This window comes from Diabrotica undecimpunctata, chromosome 3 (assembly GCF_040954645.1).
Source record: "Diabrotica undecimpunctata isolate CICGRU chromosome 3, icDiaUnde3, whole genome shotgun sequence".
Classification (NCBI taxonomy): Eukaryota; Metazoa; Arthropoda; class Insecta; order Coleoptera; family Chrysomelidae; genus Diabrotica; species Diabrotica undecimpunctata.
In genome coordinates, this window is record NC_092805.1 from 123188612 (window position 1) to 123210565 (window position 21954).

The window sequence follows — 21954 nt, forward strand, 5'->3', positions numbered from 1 at the left end:
ACTTAGACACAACCCTTTCATTACGAGGAATTGAACGCGGGAAAACCAACACAGCAGTGTTATTTACTGAACTTAACGTCCTCAAAAAGTTAACGTCTGGACTGGCATTTTAGAAGACCACTTAATAGGTCAATTTTTTATTGAGGGCAACTTAAATAGTAGAGTATACCTCCATTTGTTACAGAATCATGTTCTTCCCGCTATTCTCAATCTTCATGATGTAAATCTGGAGAATGTTTGGTTCTATCAAGACGGCTGTTCTTGTTAGTTCACAACGCTCGAGTAACTAGGGAGTACTTAAACAATACTTTCCCGAATCGAGTTATCAGTGGAACAATCGATATTAAGTGGCCTGCGCGATCCCCAGATCTTACAATCATGGACTTCTTTTTTTAGAAAGATTTAAAAAGTATTATTTACGATCATCCTGAGGCTAGAGCCTAAAATTTGGATGAATTAACAAACCGAATAAGAGAAGTCTCCGATTCAGTTACAGCAGAAACTCTTACATCTGTCCGCAGAAGTTTTTATTGGGACAGATTGGGGTACTGTTCAGACGTAGAAGGTCAAATATTTAAATAATTTCTCTAGGGCATAAATAATTATTTCTAATTATAAAGAGTATATTTTTTGTTTTATCTTTTTAAAGAAATGCTCTTTTATTTTTAATTCAACCAGAAAAAATTGTTCACACTATTAAAAACCGGTACAAATGCAACGCCTTATAACGGTCAGTGTATTTTTATCAAGTTTATGTTATAAGAAATGAACCGGGTATACGTAAGCAAAACAAAAATCGATGGACGGAGATGCATATCTCTTGCGTTGTTATGTGTCACTAACTGGTTTTCATTTTCTAGTTTTCTGTCTAGAAGCCTAAGAATTTAGGGCGATCGAAGAATTACAATTACCTCGTACGAGGCAATGTTGCCGATTTTAGCGCTTTATGTATATTGCAATACCTAACCCAAAACTCAAAAAACTTAACGTACTGTATATATATGTATATATACATATATATATATATATATATATATATATATATATATATATATATATATATATATATGTATATATATATATATATATATATATATATATATATATATATATATATATATATATATATAATTCAATGGAAACAACGATATAAAATCAACGAATCAACGATCAACAATATAAAAAAGTCGCGTCTAATCCCCATCGAGCAGCATATAACGTGGCAATCGATTGTAGTGCAAGATCCCACTGCAAGATCGCAACTTTCATAACGTACTTAATCAAACTCACATTAACATTTACATATATTTTAGAATAGGACAATACATTGAAAACCGGTTGCCAGTTAAAAAGTGGCCGCAAATATTTTTAATTCAATTAATAGTAATTAATAATTTTGGAACAAAAATTTTATTTCCTTCATTCAGAGATCTAGCGCGTTACGCCACTGGTTTGACGTGGCTAGTGTCAATTATGTGACTTTTTAAAGCATGCGTCGATAGATAGAATCATGTACATATATTATCACGTGTCAAACAGTCGAACCAGTGTTGTTGTGCGCTAACTCTATTTTACTTTGATACCTTTTATACCTCGCGTTTTTCACAGCTGGCAACCATAATTTCTGACCATTTTTTCTCAAGCAACCTTATGTCGTCACGTTATAAAATAATTAGCTTTAATTTGATATAAAAACATGCATATACGTTATGAGCAGCGTATTTTATATAAAAAATAAATTAACGTAGTCAAAATTTTTGTTTAAAAATTAATTAAAATTAATTGAATTAAAAATATTTGAGGTTATTTTTTGACTGACAACCTGATATCAATGTATTGCCGTATTCTTAAATAGTGTATGTAAAAATGTGAGTTTGATTAACTACGTTATGACCGTAGTGATCTTGCAGTGGGATCTTAGAGCAAATCGTTTCTATTGGACAAATAAATGTTGAGTTTCCACATTGTAAAGCATTAAAGTTTAAAAGTGAAGTCTCTGGTTTGAGCTGTACCAGTAGCCATACTATTGGTTACCGGCAAAAACTTCTGTCGGGTCAGCTAATTTATAATAATAGACAACAATTCGACAACTTTGTGCAAAAATGTCAAGATCAAAACTTAATGGCTTGTAATTAACTTACATATATATATATATATATATATATATATATATATATATATATATATATATAGTAAACTCTTAAATATTGGGGAAATCTGCAAAGAGTCTTTAAGAGTTTACTATAGAACTAATCTGCAAAGATTAAATTTCTTTTCTTTTCTATATATATATATATATATATATATATATATATATATATATATATATATATATATATATATAATTCAAATAATCCAAATCCATTTTCTTCTCATTTGTACGTCGATTAGAATTGTAATTAATTTAATCTCTAAATAACATTTTACCCACTCGCTATTTAATCTCTTACAGTTAAACGTCTTAAAATTGGTCATATAATGTTCCATAAATTGATGCTTCTCTTCTATATCTCGTGTTGATCAAGATACGTATCATTTTTAAAAATAATTAAAAATGTAATCTGCTTACGTTTTTGAATGTCAAATTATTTAATACTATTAGTAGGATGTCCTTTAACAATGAATTCACGATTTAATCAATTTAAAAAAAAATGTACAGATATTTTACTTTGACATTGGAGTAAATTATACCGGATAATTTACATTACAATAAAAAATTGGAAGCAAGTTATATGTTATATCACCCATACATTAGTAAACATTTAATCTTTTAATTTTTTATAATTATATATATATATATATATATATATATATATATATATATATATATATATATATATATATATATATATATATATTGAAAAAGCGATAAACGCTCGCTTGTAATCGACGCTGATCAGTTATACTACAAACACAACTAGTTGTATATGCAGCGGAAGACAGGAGAAAGAATTATTCTTTTTAGTTTACCAAGCTTTCGCAAATCTTTATTTGCATCCTCAATGTGCTACAATAAACAAAATTAGTACAAATTACAGAATAAAAATTATTTTGTATCTAGCACTAATTGAGTTTAGTTGTCATGGTGTTTAGAAAATGGAATAAACAACTCATCCGGTTCCTACAAATAATGGCCAAACTATCCAAACTATCCAAAAAATTTTGTTTGTTTTAAAAAACGTTTTTACACAAAACACATATTTAAAAAACTTCTACAGACAAACATTTAAATAAAATTATGTTAGAAAATTATCACAGAAAATGTAGTCATATTATAAAAATTCTAGGTTATACTTATACTTAATCAAAAACAAAACAATTGGTTGTAAATTCATAATTTATTATTAACTTTATTAGTAGATTTATTATTGGTATTTGTCTTTTTATTAATGGTTTCTTTTTCTTGAAAAATGAATGCCATCTCGAGAAACAATCTTTTTAAATAATTACTCTTGGTGGATAGGATTTTTACATTCGAAAAATCGAAAGAATGTCCTGTTATGTTAGCTTGTGTGACTAGGGAACATCTATCAGGGTGTAACCTAATGTCACCCTTGTGAAGAGTCAACCGGTTAGAAACTTTTTCGGAGGTGTGACCTATATAAGAACCTGCACAGCCTAAACAACTAAGTTTGTATACAACACCACTTTTATCTGAGTTTGGTACTTTGTCTATCGATGACTTTTACAAAGATCCCACAACTAGAGTGCTTTTATAAGCAATTTTTACATTTGGTAAATATTGAGCAAAAATTCTGGTCAATTTGGGAGTGATAACCTTAATAAATAAAAGTGATACAAAAGAGATTTTAGGAATATTGTTTGTCAGTGAATGGGAATCAGAGCTAACTTTTATAGCACCCGTATTTTGGGGAGGGTTCTCTTGTGTGTTGAGTATAACAGAGGATGTGTTGAAGATGATTTTCCTAAGTAAGGATTCAGGGTAAGAATTATATATATATATATATATATATATATATATATATATATATATATATATATATATATATATATATATATATTAGGGATTCTACAGTATTCACTGCCTTCCCTCACTCAACCGTTTCCATCTCTCTCTGTTGTTCCATTCTCCATCGTTTAGGCCTCTCTTACTCATGGCGTCGTCTACTTCGTTCCTCCAGGATTTTCGGGGTCGTCCTCTTTTCCTCCTTCGTATGGGGCTCCATTCGGTTATTCTCTTTATCCATCCGCTGTCGCTAGTTCTTCTTACATGTCCATACCACTTTAATCTTTTTTGTTCTATATATGTTAGTATGTCCGTTTTGTATTGATGTTCTTTGGTTTATTTCGTCATTACTTCTCTTATCCATTCTTGTTACTCTGCAGCATCTTCGCAGGCATTCCATCTCTGTTGCTACTATCTTACTGCTGTTTTTCCTGTTTATGATCCAATTTTCAGCCTCCTATGTCATAATACTTCGCACTAATGTTTTATTAATCTGCGTTTTTATCTTCATATTTAGGTGTCTATCCCACCATACTGAGTTAAGTTGTAGGATTGCTGTTCTTGTTTGTCCTAATCTTTGTGTAATTTCTTCCTCTGTTGTTGCCTTTTTCGTGATTATAAACCCCAGGTATTTGAATTTATCCTTTCCTTTGATTGTTACGTTGTCATCAATCTGTAGATCTTCTATGTCTTCTTCACTTGTAGATAGGTACTCTGTTTTCGCGAGGTTAATATCTAGGCCAGCCTTGGTATATTCTTTTTGTAGTTTCTTCATCATGTAGCCGAGGTCGTCTTGGTCTTATGCAATCACTACCTGATCGTCTGCAAAGCTTAACGTATATAGGTATTCGTTCCGTACCGGTACTCCCATGCCTTCGCATTTTCTTTTGCATGTAGTCAAGGCTTTTTCTAAGTATATTTTGAATTATCATTACAGTACTTACATTAGGTAAGAATTATCTAGGAACAATTGTAAAAGGATATTGAGATTCTTCTTCATAAAACAGGGTCAGCCAGTTTACAAACTCTTGTGTTCATTTGTTTCTCTAGATTAAATTTCATGCCTGACTTGTGGTAGGAATGGTAGTTTAGGTATCTCCCAGAATTATCCTTTTTTCTATACCAATCAATTGTAATGATGTTATCCAGTTCTCTGGTGAACATTGTGTCAAGAAAATTAACAGATTGATTTTGTTCCTCTTTTTCAAGAATAAATTGAATGCTAAAGGAACAACCTGTAGAACAATATTCGACAGATCGTCCATTACATATGTAGCCAAAATTGGAGAGATACTGGCTTTCATAGGAGTACCAAAAGAATCAGATGAATCGGTATCATTAGAGATTTTTCTCCTTCCTAATTAGCAGCTTAATTAATAATTAAGATAATGTAATTGAGAGTGTGGATACGTACGAGTACTTAGCAAGTTGGATTACATCAAACCAAAGAAACTAAGACATGTATTGAAATAGTACGTGCATTATTGATTCAATAAACTTAAAAAGTTCCTTTGTTGTCGGGATATAAAGTTAGAGTTACGTTTAAGAATGTTTAGGTGTTACGTGTTCTTTAGTTTTCTTTATGACTTGGAACCGTGGACACTAAAACGACTATATATATATACATGAATAGGTTGGCCGCTTTGAAATTATGGTGTTACAGAAGAATCCTACGAATATCACAGATTCAAAGAATGTCAAACGTGGAAGTAACCAAAAGGATGGGAAGTGAAACAGAAATAATATTAACTCTCAGAAGACGAAAACTTTAGTACTCAGGAAATATGATAAGAGGCCGATAACTTATGATGCAAGGCGAAATTAGATGAAAGCGAAATGTGGGAAGACGAATATTATCCTGGCTTAAGAACTTAAGGGAATCGTTTGAATGCAGTAGTGCAGAAGTATTTAGAGCGGCAGTCAACAAGGTCCGTATAGCCATGATGATTTCCAACCTTAGATAGAAGATGAAACTTGAAGAAGTGCATTGTTCAGCATTCTGCTCTATAACCATAATACAGCGCTTCTAATTTCTTCATAGTTGGTTAATGATTAACACTAAACATATTTGGGTACTTATACAAGATATCTTCCTCAGTTTTTTGAAGTTTGATCGTGTTTTTTATATTTCCCCTTTAATGTTTTTGGCCTAATCGTTAACATGGTTGGTAACTAAAATAGAATTTTGAAATTGTTGATAAACATCTTTAATATTTTTTCTATTTCATCTGTCCGCAATCAAATTGTCCAAATAATCAATTCAACACATTTATTCTAAAATGTTTCTAGAATATTCTGTCAAAACATTTGTATTTGTAATATTTAGAGGTTTCAATTATTTATAACGAAAAGAAACAGGTCTCCATCTCCCCATTATTTTAAAAGTTTGATACATATATTAATAAAATTTTAGTTTTTATAACTCTTGATTAATAAATTTGCACGAGGCGTAGCCATAAATCATTTAAACAGGGGCGTGCTGTAAAATTTTTCGGTATGATTTTACATTGTTAACTGCTAATTTTTTTTTTAAATAACCTTCAATTAAAAAAATACTGCCTACTAGAAACAAGAATAATATTCCATATTGAAAATTACTACTTAAGTGTATGTAGTTGCACTGTAGAGTGCAAACAAAAATAAGGTTTAAATAGATCTATAAATAAATTTTGTTTTGCTTATTAAATTCAGTAAGTAATATTAATTTTGATTTGAAATAACTTTAATGATCAAATTGCTGTGTTGTTTTAAATTCACAACGGCCCAGTTTGCATATAAAACCAAAGAACAGTATTGCTACATTTAAATTTCCATCATCTACTTTCGTATTTTGTTTATTGGAGATATTACTATAAATATATCCTGGAAATATCATAATATTTTACGAATTTTGGTAGAGTTTATTTATTAGTTTAGGGTTTTAATTTTAATTTTTTCGGTACCGTGGGGACCTATATGTCCCACGAAATTTCAACAAGTTCTAGTGGTGCCTATTTGTCCCCTTAATTCGCTTTAATCAAATATAACGGTATTACTAAACATTTCTTTATGTTAAGCAACCAACAATTCGATTATATAACCTCAAATTTTCTAGAGATAGGTGTTCTTGTACAACGTGGTTTTGTGTTTTGTTGCTGTGATATATATTTAGGTTTTTGCCTGCAAAATACTACTACAAAACAATCTTGAAAGCGTTTGTTGTTGAAAGTAAGTAAAATTTATAATAAAATCCATTTTCCCGTCATTTTCGTCTCACAATTCATCTAATGGGAACTAGTCTTTTTGCTCGACTCATTAGTGTCCCATTAGTTTTTTTTTTATATAACTCTTAATACTAACAACAATTCTACTCTTTGCAGTTCCTGAATTATGACAAGACGTTCTTTAACATAATAAGAATTAAAAACATTGCTGAAGAGCTAAGACGAAGATAAAGAAACTGATTACTTCGAAATAATGATCGTTCTTGGTTGTACTATGATTATATGCTACAATAAATTACCGAGTATGAAAGACTATTGTTCGAGCAAGACCTTAGCCATATAGATCAAAAATATTTTTGTAATTGGTGTTTTAAGTGATATTACGAACAAAATTCTGTGGTGAGGACCTCGGAGGCCAAACAAACTTTATTATTTACTACTAACAATAACTAACAATATGTAGGACAAAATCTCGAACATTTCTTTTACAATGACATGTTGCTCAGAGATATTGTTATCATATTTTTTCTTTAAATCATAGGTAAATGGTCATAAAGAAAATGAAAGTACTGATTATTTTAATTGTCGGTAAAAGAAATCTTTCTGCATTGACAATATTTCGAAATAGAATATAATTGTTTTTATAAATTCCACCATATTATTTCTGTAAGTAAATATTGACTCTTTGTTAAAACTTAAAATTAGAAATAACTTTTAACATTAAACTTTTTTAACATTTTTAGTATCATTAGATATGAACCTTTCCTCGTCAGAAAAAGTCTTTGTTTTGTTATAACTGATTCGGTTACAATTCTCTCTTTCTTTTAAAATGGGCTCATTTCAGTGTTTATAGGTTAAACTGATTTTTATTTATAATCAGAAAATGTTTAATTTCAATTTCAATTGCAAATAACTTTTTGTATGAAATTAAAAAAATTAACAAAAAACATTTTCGCCCTTTGTACGAAATTTCTTGGTATATCCTCTATATATTTCGATTGTTCCATATATTATCATGTGCAGCTTATATTGCACAATACACAATTATAGAGACATATTTTACACAAAGCATTAAATTTAATATTAAACGTTCAAACTGAATTTTGATTTTGTTTCTAATATACGAGTACCATCCTATCCCGCGCCATAGCACGTCACTGCTCTGTGCTCTGCACCTGAGAGTAACAAGATAAGAAAGCTATGGAGTGAAAATTTGCAGGACAAGATTTATCTATCAATTTAAGAACCTTGAAAAGTTGCCAAAGTACGACGGTTTATTTAAAAACATCCACTTACTATTTGTAATGTTTTTAGGCATTGATTGAAAAAACCTCTCTAAGAATTTTTATCGGGATAACGTCGAAATTTTTGTAAACTAACTAAAAAACTTCATCGAGAATTGAGATGTGTTAATTTTAAATAAACAAGGAATACTGGATGTTATAATATATTGTTGATATATTTACATAGATTGATAATAGAAAAGCATAGACTGAACCCATATTTTTAAAATTATAGATAAACCACATTTTTTAAAATATTTTTAATATTATAGATATAAATACCACAGAGTATTAAAAGTGAAAATATAGTATGTGTATGGTTTGTTTTTCTTCTTTTTTATGAAGTATTTATAGTGTTATGATATAAGAAGAAAGTATAAGGGATCTTTACCAAAGACGTTTAATGTTTAAATCAATATCTACGAAACCAGATAAAAAACCAATGATGAACGGGAGAACTTAAAAAGCAACTTATGAAACTCTTTCTCTGAAGAAAAAGAACAGGAAAACAGAAGCAGGAAGGAATTGGACAATGGAATCAGTAAATTAAAAGTAAGAAGTAACTGAATAGAAACGGGCAAAGTACTTGCAAAATACGACAGAGAAAAAGAAAGAAATGTATAGTGAATTGAATGAATATTGGAACGAAATATATGTGGTCTTCCAGGTTTGACTCCGCGTTGAATAATTTGGGTTTTTACAAAAACTATTGTTTTGATGACGTTTCGACAAGGTCACACTTGACATTGTCAAGTCAGATTAGTTCTGCTTCGTCCTGATGTTAGAGGAGAACTAATTTCTAATCCATCCTTATTGTGTTGCGTGGATCTGTGGGTTGGCTGGCTATTATGGTGGATGTATTTTTGCGTCCTGTTTTAGGTGTCTATCAGCTCTTCAGGATGTGGTTTGTTTTTATGGTTGGTGGCACTGGAAACGTTAAGTCGCACTGGTGGTGTTCGGTGACGTGATGTTGTCCTGCGGAGGAAGTCATTCTTAGTGGGTGGCCAGAGGTACAAGGGCTTAGTTATTAAAACGGTTCTTTTCAGGATTTTTTTGTTAATAGTTATGAGTGATATGTGACTGAATTATGAGTGATATGTGACAATGAATATGTATTTGATTAATTTATATCACGTTGAGAGCATCTGTGGCTGTATCCTCCCTACAGACAGGTATAATGGTGCAACTGAATCAAGAGCCACAAAATCAGGAAACTACAAAAAACTGATTTCTCGCCATTGACTGGCTTACATGTTATTCATCTCCTGCTTGATTCTCGCTTTGATTGCGCTAAAACTGACGTAGGGGCCATCTATTTTGTTTGATTTTATTGATTTTATGAGGTAGAAGTGGTGGTCTAGTAGAGTTAAGAATCCTCTTGGAAACTGATATCTCAATGGTTTGCTTTATCAGTTCTGGAATGACCGTGATATCATTGTTAACATTGATTTGGGTGTCTAGGTTACCTAACTGAGGAATATTATTAGATAGATAGTGTTTGTAAAGATTCCAGTTGGCCTATTTGTATTCCCTTATTATACGTATAGGATTTTGGACTTGGCTTGGATTTAGTATTTGTTCTTTAACTAAAATAGAAATGTAATCTGACGTGATTTAATCACCCATGATGCACTCACTCATCATCTAATACGTCAATCACATCATACGTACATATAATATGATCGACGAAGGACGTGTCATTTTGATTAAAAAAAGTCGGCTCACGGTTAATTATTCTGTGGATGGGTAGTTCAAAATAGAAGGTTGACTGCACGGTTTGTGACCGTGTCTCCATACTGTATGTACCTGGCGTTCAAATGTCCGAGGATGATGGCCTTATTCAGACCGGAGACATATTTAAGCAATATTTGTGGCAGTGGTTGATCTGGCGATTTGTAATAAGAGACTGCTGTGAGTTTTTTGTTGTTATTTAATTGAATGTCTACTACTAGGATGTCTTTATCGATAAGGATTATGTGGGGAGGTTTTGTATGAGGAGAAAATGTGATTCCATTTTTGAAATCGTAGGCTTCCACGGCCAGAGTCAGAATTATAGTTTATTCGTCTTCCGGGTTTGGACCGTGTCATTTGTGAGTGACCCAAAAGTGGGTTCATCTCGACGTTTCGCTACAATTGTATGTAGCTTCTTCAGGAGAACAAAAAAGAAAAACAAAAACAAGAGACAGGAAGATGGGTAGTTAGCAACGGTAACTCAGTTACTCAACGCAACCAGAGGCGAATACTAACTACCAAGATGGGCATTTGGTCACAGTAACTCAACTACTCAACGCAGCCAGAGGTGAAAACCAAATGCCAGGACAGGGATTCACGTCCAACAGCTCAGAACACTAACGCGTCGAGAGGCAGGGAGTGAATCCGAGATCCGAGTGAATGGATTCACTCCCTGCCTCTCGACGCGTTAGTGTTCTGAGCTGTTGGACGTGAATCCCTGTCCTGGCATTTGGTTTTCACCTCTGGCTGCGTTGAGTAGTTGAGTTACTGTGACCAAATGCCCATCTTGGTAGTTAGTATTCGCCTCTGGTTGCGTTGAGTAACTGAGTTACCGTTGCTAACTACCCATCTTCCTGTCTCTTGTTTTTTTTTTCTTTTTTGTTCTCCTGAAGAAGCTACATACAATTGTAGCGAAACGTCGAGATGAACCCACTTTTGGGTCACTCACAAATGACACGGTCCAAACCCGGAAGACGAATAAACTATGATTCCATTTTTGATTGGTAAGCCGTTACCGAAAGATATCCGGCAGCAAGAACGGTGTAGGTTGCTGTATTCTGAGAAGATAGGGTAAGTTTTATACAGGGTATCGAAGAGGGCGAGGATTTGTAATATATAATTAAGGAGGAGGTGTTTGATGAAGGGCCTCTTTCTCGCAACATCTTGACAGTTGACGAAGAAATGTGATAGATGCCCTGTTGTTATGTACCACGAGAGTGCTCATGTTGCCAAACACCTTAGAGGACAGGGAGTGTATGACTTTCAGGATTAATTGACGTCGGTCAGGAAGGAGGTTTATTTACCAAGGGATGTGAATTGCATTACGATCATTATATCAGATGAAGGCTCGTATGAATGAATACTATCTCGGTAAGAGTGGAGGTAAGGTCACCGTCAGTGTAGTTTAAAAGTACTTTGATAACGACCATGTAGGTGGGTATGGGAGGACGGGTCTGTGTTTTAGGTATAGGTTTATGCTTGGGTGTGATTAGGGCCAGTCGATTTCCTGATATATCTTGGAGCTTCTTTTGGAGCTCTACGTGATTTATAGGGTGGATAGTGGTAAGGTATGCTATTTGGTTAGTTAAGACTTTTAGGGAGGCAATTTGGTTAAGGCGAAGTTCACGTGTATTCATGATGATGTAATCGAAGGTTTCGGGTGCTGAGGGTACGTTTGGTATTGAGGATTGGGTGGAGGTTAAGGAAGTGTGGATTTGTGTAGGTTTGGGTGATTGAATGACAGAAGCGTACGATATTTTTGTTATTTTTCTGTTGGTTGGCTGTGTAGTTTGTGTGTTGCTTGGTTATGCTGTTGGTTGAGAGTTTTGTATTGAGATTGTAGGCTGTATTTTCGTAATTTGTGGGATGGTTGCTTGGGTAGTAGTGGTTTGTGTTGGTAAGATGTGTGGGACAGGGGCAAAGCAGCGATCAACCTGTCGATCTGATTACCAAGAAGTGTGTTTACTAAGTCGGTAATAAAGGCGTCGGTATAGGTGTTCATGATTGGAGCGGTAGTGTATGTGTCAGTATTTATCTATCCGATCTGCAATGGAACGATTGGTAGGTACACCGAGTTATGCTTTCCTGAGAGAGTGACCCCTTAAAGCTGTCTATCCCACGTTGACATCCCTCTCTGCTATACAACCTGCAAGGTTCGTTGGTTAAGAGTATTTTCTCAGAAAGGACGAAGTTTCGGTCTATCTGAAATCAATGCCCTCCGTCATCGAAACCAAACAGCGACGGCCACAGCTTACGCAGGTGGCCATTGTTTACACAACCACCTGCTGAGCTTACACTAACGTTTTTTAGCCTAACAGGAGAATGAAATCACACAACGCCAACGAAATCCTGACCTTTCTTTACTTCTTCTGTGCAAATCACTATACGGTTCACAGAATTCGGTGGCTGCTTACATTTAACCACCTAGCTCTGGAGCACACTTATAGCCGCTTTACACCGCGGAGTAAACAGATCCGGAAATAGATCGGTGTTTTCTGGTTGCTGGTTTAGCTGTTAAGTGACATTTGACTTTAAAAAGTATAATTTTTTTGTAGGTGTTTAATTGTTCGAGTTTTCGAGTCTTATAGTTTATCTACAGCTACCACTATCCAATGAGCCTTAATATAAGGAAAATATTATAATTTGATTCAATCAATACATAAAACACTGAGCTCTATATATCTGTTTACAAATATAGGTAAATTTGTTTACAGACGCCAATTACAGAAATTTGTGTCTAAATTTGTTTACAGACGCCAATTACAGAAATTTGTTTCTGAAAGATAGAATAGTTTGAAATTGTTAAACTACTAAAACTGCAATTATAGATATATGTAGTATATAATTAATAAAACCCCTAATAAAACTAAACTAAAACTAAACTTTCATTGATTTATGAGATTCATTAACGCTATAAATGATCTAATTGCAGCCTTGAATAGATCATGTTGATCTACTTCTCAGAAATAATATACATTTTTAAATTTCATTAAAGTGTATATCGACTCCATCAATTTTTTTTTGCCAAGTCATTATAAGAAACTTAATTTTTATACTTTCTGTATTTTTTTTTAATACATTTGAATCAGGTAAACTTCATAGCTACACCATTTCTCTTTCATTGTCGTTACACCTATAAAATTAAATCTCAGCAAGATAAAAAATAAAATCGTTTGTGTTGCATATTAGACAAATATCTCCATTCATATATGGATATATAAAAGACACCGGTCACCACTATCACTGCCCGTATGTGGAAGGACAGAACAACCGCCAGATTTTCTTTTTACATATTAAAGAATTTATCCATACATTATATGGTTTCTAAGAAAGTTATAGTGCAAGACTGGGTGAGTATGACAATCTTAATTTTTTAACAAATGACAAATGTTTTTTTTTTTCGGTATTTTTAAATTAATCCACTCGTTCGATAAAATTAGTTGATCATATTTTATATGGTTTTCACAAATAAAATTGAAATAAGCATCAATTTTGCATCTCTTTTGACTTTTAAAACTTGTTTATAATGTTTATCGGCTCGATACCTAAGCAAACGGCGTACTCACTTCAATCTGAGTAGTTTAGTAAATACTTGATTTTACCTATCGATTGATGAATAGTTATGACAATCTTATTTTAGGCTTTCGCCCTAGTTTTATACATTTTTCGTCTCATCTAGGAATCTTACACTGTTTTTGATTACATTCAATTGCATTGGTTTTATTTTTATTGGATTTCGTAATCATTAGAGTTCTTGTTTCTCAGAATTAGGTTTTAATACTTTAACTCCTATGTGTATCATACATAATACACAACAGGTACTCCCGTTGAGTGAAGTGTATGAATTTGATACACAAGAATAGAACGTATTCAGTCGACTGTGTATGTAGTCCGAACGAAGGTCTTGGTGTTTTGTTTCTAAATAACATCGGAGTTTGGCCGGTTTCATTGACGCATCTCCTTCGACAAAACTTCGTAGCATACGACGGACTGAGGTCTTTCTTCACCGTTTAAATTGATACATGTAAATCCGAAAGCCAAGTAATTGTCACAAAACTTACGACGTTTTGAAGTCGATGGTCTTTCATTTGCTTCGGAATTGTTTGGCTTTAACCAGCGTTTCATTGTCACAATCACACTAAAAACGTAATACTTATCTATAAAATTATCTACACTTCAACGCACAGTGCAAAACAATGCGTGTAAACAAAACGCACGACTAATAAAATGAATGTAAACAATAATTTCAATCCTTAAACTAAACAGAACAGATTACGGGACCATGGACCATTGACTCATTGACTGGACAATTCGAATGTATATAATTTTACAGTTTTGCAGCATAAAACGCCGTCTACACTCTCGATTGAATTTCTTCGGAAGAAGCGTCCGAAAATTGCTGAAAATCTAAGCGCTATAAAACACTATAAGTGATTATGAATTTGACGATTCAGATGCCAATCCATGGTACACTTCGGGTTCCGATAACAGTGAATATGCTTAAGATTGTGAACCACGAAAAAAAAAACGGCAGAAAGGCGAAACACATAAGTTTATAGTTACATATAAATTTCAAATGTTAAATGAAATTTTGAAATCTTTTAGCACGATAATGTTACAAGTCAACCTAAAATTCAAGATGAACAGTTGAATTTGCAAAGAAGCGAAAGTAAACTGGAAATCGAAGATCTAAATATTATAGATATGGTAAATCCTCTTATATGAATTTACAGGCAAATGTTTATGGGACAAAGTTCAGGGAAATTTGAATACATTTGATGTTATAGGTACATGAAAATACATCTTTTGGTGCAGTTATAGAAAATAGGACAAACGATACACCTTTGACATTTTGTAGAATGCTCCTAACAGACGAGATTCTCGATGTTTTAGTGCAGGAAACAAATCGATATGCCGAACAAAAAACTATTGATGCTATAAATCGTGAAAATATTCAGGTAATAAAGCTTGTCCTGAAGAAAGCAGATTATTCAACGTTGAACCATGGTTGCAGGCATTCAATAGAAGTTTTCAATCTGCTTTGGTACTAGGCCAATACGTTTGTATTGATGAATCGATGATTCCATTTAGAGTACATACATTGTCATTTTTACAGTACATACCTTGCAAACGTTATAAATATGGCGTACAAGTTTTTAAACTGCGCAGAAAAGGCGGATACACATATCATGCAAAAATTTATAGCGGAAAGCAAAATAGACCAAAGGAACAATCACTAGCATCCATAGTGGTCATGGAATTAATGCAACCTTTTTTACACATAGGAAGAACTTTGCTTACGGACAATTTTTACATTAGTGTCAGGTTGGTACACCAACTAAATGATAATAATACTCATCTCATTGGGACAATTCGTAAAAATAAGAAGTAGAATCCTTAGTCGGTGTTTGAAGCAAAGCTAAATAAAGGAGATATGATGGCGCTACAAAGCAACACAAAAGTTATTGTAGGAAATTGGATCGATAAAAGAGTGGTCGAGTAAAAGAGAGTCATTTTTGACTACAAAATTTTGTCCAGAAATGGTCGACGTTCGTACAAAAATCAGGAATCAAAAGAAAATCATTTATAATAGTCGAATATAATTCTTTTAATTCTTACAATGACGTCTCTGATCAAAAAACTTCCTACAGTAATCCCATCAAACGTTCTATAAAATGGTATCCTAAAATGGGAATAGAGTTGTTGACAAATACAGCCGTAGTGAGTGTTTTAATTCAGTACAACAAAGCTTTTAACAAAAAAAAATGGTTGTAACAGAATTTTTCGAAGAATTAGTGACTGCCATTTGCAAAGACAATAATGTTACAAAACCTCAACAAACACATCATAGGCTGGAAGAATATGACAAAAGAGGAGGATTTGTTATATGTTACAGCACACTGGCCAAATTATTTAGTCGCGCACATGCATCTAAAAATTCCAAACAGTGCAACACTAGGTGTAAAACGATAAACATTTGTTTGTAACGTGTGTTTTTTTAAAACACATAATGTGTGTTTACATTATATGTTTTATAAGTAATCCAATCATATCACAAAAAATCCTGAGATCCTACACTGGTTCCGCTATTTTGATGACTGCTTAGTCTTCATTTCAGGTAACTCTGTATCAGCCTACATTACTTTTACCATGGAACTAGAAACTCCATCAACTTCCTTGAATTATCCATTAACAGACTAAATGACTAATTCAGCTTTGGTATATAAAGTAAACCTACACAAAGAGATCATGTCATCCACTTCCATCTGACCATCTGACTACCAACATCTGACATTTTAATCATATTTTGTTCTTGAAACGATATGTTTAATTATTAATACTAGATAATAGTATTAATTACACATTAATATATTTAATAATAATTAATTTTTTGGCAAAATTGCCAAAAATATTGGTTGCAGTCATTTTAATATAATATTTAATAAACAAAATTACTAAAAGATTTTTAATATTTTAGATTTAAACACCTAGCGCCACCTAGGAAAGAAGTTTGAACTATCAACTGATATGAATAAATTTATCTGACAGATAAAATGTAAAATATTTATTTGCCAAATAAAGAACTGAATAAAAAGTTATCTGGAAAATAAATTATGTTTATTGTACTTTTTTATTATGTTGTAGGTTATCGTGAAATCAAAAATATAACCTAAATATTGTTTTATTAGTGAGAGACATGGATCCGGTATTAGAAGATTTAATAAAATCGGAGAGTATGATCAGTATGATGTTTAATTTGTATAAGCTTCGTGCGAGAATATAATATTTGAAGTAGAATCGAACATTTAATTTTATTCATAATAGTCGACAATGTTTCCCTACGTTTTTATTAGTTTAGTTGGATTACTTGCTTTTATCTTCTCTGAAAATGGACTGATTAGTCCGAAAAGGCAAAAATGGAGATGAGCAGGACATGTTGCAATACTGAAAGACGACAGTTGGACATAAAAATTGCTTGAGTGGAGACCACGGGCTGACAAGCGAAGCCGAGGAAGACCCCCAACGCGATGGACCGACGACCTTCAAAGAATAGTGACCAATTGGATAGCAGAGGCGCAGAACAGAAGTAGATGGAAAAGTCTAGAGGAGGCCTATGTTCAAAAATGGATAACTCAGGGTTGATTGATGATGATGATGATGAGTCCGAAAAGATTAGGATTTTTGAATTGAATTTTTATTAAGTATACCAAATACAACAGAAGTATTTTACTTCTATGTTCGAGATTTTTAACTATATGGGATACAGCTAACTCCTGGCGATCATCCCTTTTTTATTACATAATGTATATTTAAATAATTTGTTTACGTTTTTGCTTATGTTTTTTTTTGTAATAAAGTCATAAAAATAATGTGTATCAATTCCAATACCTTTTAATTAAAAAAATTATATGGATTAACACATACATATAGAGTATTTTATGTTTATAACATGAAAAAAAAAAGTGTTTAGGCTGTGAGAACTAATGCGGATAAATATACCCAGGAGTTAAAGTGTTAAAAGCGGATTTAGTAGCCACATTCTTTCATCCTGAAATATTTTGGGAATAATATTTCTCTAATTTTCAATACTGTTATTTAACTGATTTTAGGTTATTCTGCCCATAGTCGCTGATCAGAGTCTAGGCAGTTATCGAGCAAAATGTACCAGGTAGTTTTTTAGATTACCGCGCGAGTATTTTATATATTCCGACTCCTTAACTTCCCGCTTTATCTACTACAACATACAATTTAAAAAAATCGAATGTAAGTTACATGAAATTATTAAAAACTAAAAAAAACTTTTTTATAGGGTTTCATTTTTAGTATTATTCATCTAAAAAACTAATAGATACAATATAACTTCCTCCATCAGCTGGAAGGAAACAATTACTTAATTCACTTAAACAATTACTATTTATAATTTCTTTTCCTCTACCACGACAGATCGTATTTTAAATACATAACTACGGAAACAAAAAGTCTAGCTTGTTAATTTTAACAATTGTAAGAATGGTCATTATGAATGTAAATAATAGATTTTTCACGTCTTTAATAAGATCGAATTACGTCGTTTCTATTTATAAACTATAAGAAATATATATGTTTATGAATAACGTGCAGTCTCTTTCAGTTACAAAACAAAGTAATAAAATTATTTGCATAATAATTGTGGCAATTTCGAATAGCTATTTGTACTACAAGATATTAAAAGAAACATAAAAATACCTGAGTTTACGTGTTTATAATTTATAATACAGTTTATTTAATTAATATAAGTATCTTAATATATTTAATAACATATTTTTTTCATTTGGACACGAAACCAATTTTAGAGAAGATGAATTAGCAAATAAAAAGCTTTTTTCGTGTTACTCTTTGATACAGGTATCTAACAAGTGCTATTGATAAATTTGGTGATAACAATATGTAATCAAGGAAATATGCTAAAGATTATTCGTTCTGTGCGTAACCATGGTAGGGATACCTTGAAACGATGCCAGCGTGCGTAGCGGCGAAAGATGACAAAATTGGATCTTTTTACGCATAAATTTGATCAAAAATAGGTGCAAATACATGTTGCGTATTTAATTGAGCTAATAATACCAAAAATTGTGAGTGTAGTTTTTATAGGTTTCCAAAGATTACATATAAATTAGAGAAAAGAAAAAGATGGATTCGTGCTACAGTAAAACCTCCATTAACCGAAATATTTGGGGGGGAGGCCGTTTCGGATAACAAGAATTTCGGTTAAAAATAAAATTGTTTTTTATAGTATTCTTGGTCAAAGTATTAGTATTAAAAAATACTTTGAGGTGATTTTGTAATGATTTCTAATAAGTAAATACAGAATAAAGTAATAAAATTAAGGAAAATGAACAAGTTTAACATGAGAACAGAATGACAGAACGTCATGAGTTTGCCTCATTCGATTGTTCGACGAAGAGTAAAGCAATCTGAAAAGGACAAAACTTTATGCAAAGACAACAATAATTAAGAACCTAGTCGTGTCCTTAACTAATTAGGCCTACTGTATAAAGTTCTTACCTCTACGGCATTGAAAATCATTGAAGGCAGCGCGAGTCGGCGGTCTCGTGCTGCCTGTTGTCTGTTGGGTCGTCATCTTCGTCGTCTGATACGCTCAGGTTGTCTGGATGAAGAACCATATCAATGATGTTCTGGTCGATGAATTCACTTTCTGAGTCATGGGCTGCTAACCACTCACGTATCTCTTCTTGGTTAATTTCGTCACATCCCGGCAAAAATTTTTTATTAAAGGGTTAATTTTTTCTGTCGTTTCTTTACAATTTTCTTCTTCAGGATCGTCAATCAAAATCCCATCAAAAAGTTTGTTCCAGCATTTGAAGATTTGATCTTGGCCCACGACTCAGTAGACCAATAAACAACATGTTTCATTGTTAAAGATTTGAGAATTAACACTTTTGGATTCATTTGTCTTCTGTAATAACAGATATCTTAAGAATGCTCCTCTATAATGTCTGTTGAATGTCTCTATTACTCCCTGGTCTAACGGCTGAATTAAGCTCGTGACATTCCGTGGCAAAAGTCTAACAATTCTCACCATTTTGTAGATTTTGAGGGTGAGTTATCGCATTGTCAACAGGCAACAATGCTTTGATGGAAAGGTTTTTTGATTTTAAAAAGGATTTTACACTTGGGACGAATTCATGTTAGAACCATTCTGAAAATAAAGTGGTCGACATCCATGAGCTTTTTTGGCCTTTATAAAAAGCTGGAAGTGCGTTTTCGGAAATATCTTTTAGAGCTCTTGGTTTTTATGATTTCCCAACACACATAGACATCAATTGGTGAGTGAAATTAACGGAATTGTTTACGTTTTGCGACAAACATTTACTTTTTATTGACGAAATTATTGAAACTCAGCTGTTTCGGTTAAACGAGGTTTCGGTTAAAAAGGTTTCGGTTAAGGGAGGTTTTACTGTATTAATATGAAAAAGTAATTATCACATAATTTCCTTATAATGCAATTATTGAAATAGGAAAAATTTAAATAATTTACCTTAAATGATATTTCATAAGGCTTCAAGCTAACTGCAGCCTGCCTGATGACTTTAGCTTTTATATCATAACTTTTACTATTATTGTTTTTAATTACATGCTCTTTCACATGAAAAACTTGATTTCCCAGTACTAAATTTTTCCCTTTCTTTTCCGTTTGGGGTTGAAAAGATAAATTATGATGAATTTTTAGAAACCCAGTCTTAATACTACATTTATTTTGTACATAAATTAAAAAAATATAAAAAAATAATTATTAATAATTGTCAAATGTTTATCCTCAAATTGGGAGGTCCAAAACTGTCAGATGAAGACAATATGTGTTGCGTCAGTCACGCACAGAGCGAATAGATCTCATTTTTTACTTATAAACAATATAAGATGTAACAATGTAAGATCGCCATTTAATTTTAAATACTGAAGGTGAAGACCGGCAACTTATATGAAAAAGTGTCACAATTTTACTGAAAAAAGCATAGAGAATCTTGTAAAATAAGAGCTGTAGAGTTTTTTTTGTTAATTTGTTGCTTAATTCTTGCAAAAATAGCTTCAAATGCCAATTTTCTGAATATTATTAATACCTTTTCTAAAAATGTGCAAAAAAACTTTAATTTCGCTTGATAATAGAAACAATATTACATGTATTTAGCTACAAAAATTTCGAGAAGTTTTACTTAACAGTTCTTGCAAAATTGAAATTGTTTATCCCAGAAAGGATACTGCACCAAAAGCACCAAATTAAAGAGAAAGTCAGTTTCTCAAATTAAATCCTTTAGTGAATAAAGAATTATTGTTAAATATAGTAAAATAGGTTTACAAAAGTAAAATAAATAACTTAGACGCATTAACATATAGGAAGTTATTTTTTTATTCTAAATGTGGGCATTTTTACACGAAAAAAATCAATGTCCTACGACTCAGACTCCGAGTTAGCATTTTTTTTATTTCTCGATTTTGTTTAAACAATTTAAAAAAAAAATATTTATTTTGCAAAATTTTATCTTTTCTTTTATCATTAGTAGTAGAAAAGGTTACGAAAAGATATGTAACTTAAATATTTATGTATTATAGCGTTGATTGAATAAGGGTTACTCAATCAATGATTATAGTTATAAATAATATGTTGTAAATTTCAAAAAGTTTGGTCGTTTATTTGAAAATCGTTAATTTTTCTTGAATTATGCTTATTATTTTATAATTACCAACTTTTCTTAACTGAAAAACATTACAAATATAGGTATTTTAAACAAATAAATTGTCATAAATTTTTGCATAATTATAAATAAAAATAGTAACGTAAAGTAGGTAAATTGTAATATGTTTTTATTTATAATTATACAAAGTTTATAACAATTAATTTGTGAAAATATAATATGTATTAGTAATGTTTTTGAGAAAAGTTAAATGTAAAAATAATAACCATAATTCAAGAAAAATTAACAAGTATCAATTTAATTTTCAAATAAAAAATTTATTTTTGTAAAATTTATTGTTAAAAGATATTATTTATAGCTATAATACAGAAATGTTTAAGTTTTTTATTATTTCATAACCTTTTCTACTAATAATAATAAGGAAAAAGTAAAATGTTGCAAAATAAATATTTTTTGAATTGTTTAAACAAATTACTTGTTTAAATAAAGAATTCACAAATTAACTAAATACAGTTTTGTGATCTATGCCAAGAGGTACCCCATTTAAAAAAACATAAATTTTCGTTAATTATTACCGT

At 31.8% G+C, this 21954-nt stretch overlaps 1 protein-coding gene across 1 annotated transcript in view; it reads left to right on the top strand.

Moving 5' to 3' along the window:
* The window catches only part of LOC140437355 (uncharacterized), a 234471-nt gene that overhangs the window by 159982 nt on the left and 52535 nt on the right, over positions 1–21954 (top strand). The window lies entirely within an intron of this gene.